The sequence below is a fragment of the Hipposideros armiger genome, unplaced genomic scaffold (genome assembly GCF_001890085.2).
Source record: "Hipposideros armiger isolate ML-2016 unplaced genomic scaffold, ASM189008v1 scaffold_298, whole genome shotgun sequence".
NCBI lineage: Eukaryota > Metazoa > Chordata > Mammalia > Chiroptera > Hipposideridae > Hipposideros > Hipposideros armiger.
The window spans coordinates 1,146,173-1,148,596 of NW_017731648.1; positions in this window are offsets into that span (position 1 = coordinate 1,146,173).

Genomic DNA, 2,424 nt, shown 5'->3' on the forward strand with positions numbered 1-2,424 from the left:
TTGAGAACCGCTGATCTATGGCCTCAAAGTTATGATCTCCTTTGAGGAGGTCAGAGCTGGGCTCTCAGTGAATTGATCAAAGACCCGCTGTTCACATCTTTGTCCACCAGAGGGAGCCTGACTTGGTTTTTTGAGCAGCCAAAAATGGAGCTCCGGGACTTTTCTTGCCAGAAAAAAATGTCACATCAGCAAGTTTCAAACAAATTTTTTTTTCCCTCAGAGTAGCGGAAGACTTTGTTCAACCGTAAAAGAGATAAATCAGGAACTGCTGTGGTTGTGGAAGGTCTCGAACCCTTCTTGCTTAAGGGGGCCACTACCTGAAAAATCATTTCACAGTTGGGCCCAACCAGAGCGTCTGGAATTGGGCAAAGGAGCTCTTTTAAGTGAAAAACCCAAAGACCCTGCTGCTGCCCTAAATTATTGTCACAAGGTTTCTTAAATATGCACAAATGTAATACTGGATATAAACTTACAGCTGGTAGAATTAAAACCCAGGTGCATTTGAATATGACTCGATGTTAATCACGGCTTACTGGTGTGTGTGTGATCCAGATGTGGCTTATTCAGTATTCTCAGCTCATTTGCCTGTTTAAGAGACCTTTCAACTTTCACTTGCATGGAGCCCTTACATTATCTGGCTCTGGTGCCCATACGTGGTTAGTGGTTATATAATGAAGTCTCCTCCCCCACCCCATATTTTTTATTAGCTGGGGACAGTTGACACAGGACTATGGGGTTTGGTGTGATCCTACTCAGGCTCTGGAATTGGTGAGCATTACGGGGTTAGAAGGTGGCCCCTGCCCCATCCAGAATGGGTTCATTGCCATCGGATGCAGGACCACGTTGAAAAACTCCACCAGTGACCACTGGGAATATAACTGCAGACTTGCCTCTCTTGGAGACTGACAGCCCCCTCCCCAGTGCCTCTTGCTGCTGGGCTAAAGAACCCTCTTCAAACCACGCAGGGTCCCATAACCCTGATTGCTAACAAATAAAGTCTGGGGCAGGCCAGTGTGGTGCCCCTGAAGCCTGGGAGATGCTCTGAGTTCCTCTGCACTTTTAAGGACAATGAGAAGCCTTAGGTGTTTCTCTTTGTGTGTGGGTCATCATAACCTGCTGTGTTTCCATGGCCCTGGCTGAGGTTCTGAGCCTCACTTTCTCCCTTCTACACAGCCCTGGGCGACGACGCTAACAGAGGGGATGAGAAGACGCCCAGGAGTGTGGGAGCACTGTACATTGTCCTCCCTATTGGTAAGTCCGCCGGCCCGTCCTCTCCCAGTTCACTGACCTCCCTGCCCAGCCACCTTTTCTCCCAGGAATGGGGTGTCCCCACCGCATGCCCTATTCATCACTGCGCCCCCCCCCCCTTTCTAGCTTCATTCACTTAACAAATCGAGTTGAGCACGTATTGTGTACCAAGCCGCTTATGGGCACTGGGAACACAGCTGTGAAAGAAATAAATACCCCACCCCCTGGGAGCTGACAGTGAGCAAAATGAGACAGCTGATGTGTCAAATGGGGAGATGGGGCTGAGCGCTGAGGTGTGTGTGCAGTGACAGGCACTGTAGGTAAGGCCTGGCTGACACCTGGGGGAGGCAAGGTGAATGGTTCTCTTGCAGGGACCAGTTTGTAGAGCTCCAGTTTTCCTTCCCTCAGCCCTGCCAATCATAGCTCAGGTGAGCATCACATCCCTTTTTTCTCTTCTAAGGAAATCCTTTCGAGGTGTCCCTTCACCACCCAGTCTGCTCACAGATACCTGTATTTTGGCACTTAACAGTCATCTGATTGTGGGTTGACAGATGTGGCAGGTGGGACCCTCACCTCCCTGGTGGCTGCTGAGGGCGGCACCTGCCCTGCATCTTCCGGTAGAGCCTGAGTTTCTCCTGCACCCTGGGCACTGGCCAGGCTCTTACAAACCTGGGCTGTGCCCTGGATCAAGGGGAAGGGGCAGGGAGAGGACAGAGGGTGCCCCCCTGAGGCCCACCAGAAATGATGGGGAAAGCGATCCAGCCCCACCCACGCTGAAACGGAAGAGAGTGAGTTGTGGTCTGGTATATTGAGAACAAGGTCATTTTTTGAAAAAGTAGCCCATGTGTGAGTAATCCTGGAAGAAGAAACCTGGAAAAATCCACACCAGTGGAGAATTTCTTGGGCGAGGTGGTTGCAGTGGTCTTCAAGTGAGAGATTTGTGCTTTATGGATATATATATATATATATATATATATATATATATATATAAAATACAATGTTTTAAATCAAAACAAAACCACTAACAAGTAGAAAAGTGGGAGTATGAAGGCAGCGTCACTCCTTGCTTGGGGCGCGGGGGCACAGAAGACGAGGTCCACATCTGCCACAGCCAGGACGGCTACACCTACCCCTCGGTGAGTACCCTGCCCAGCTCCGGGGCCATGGCTTCTGAGG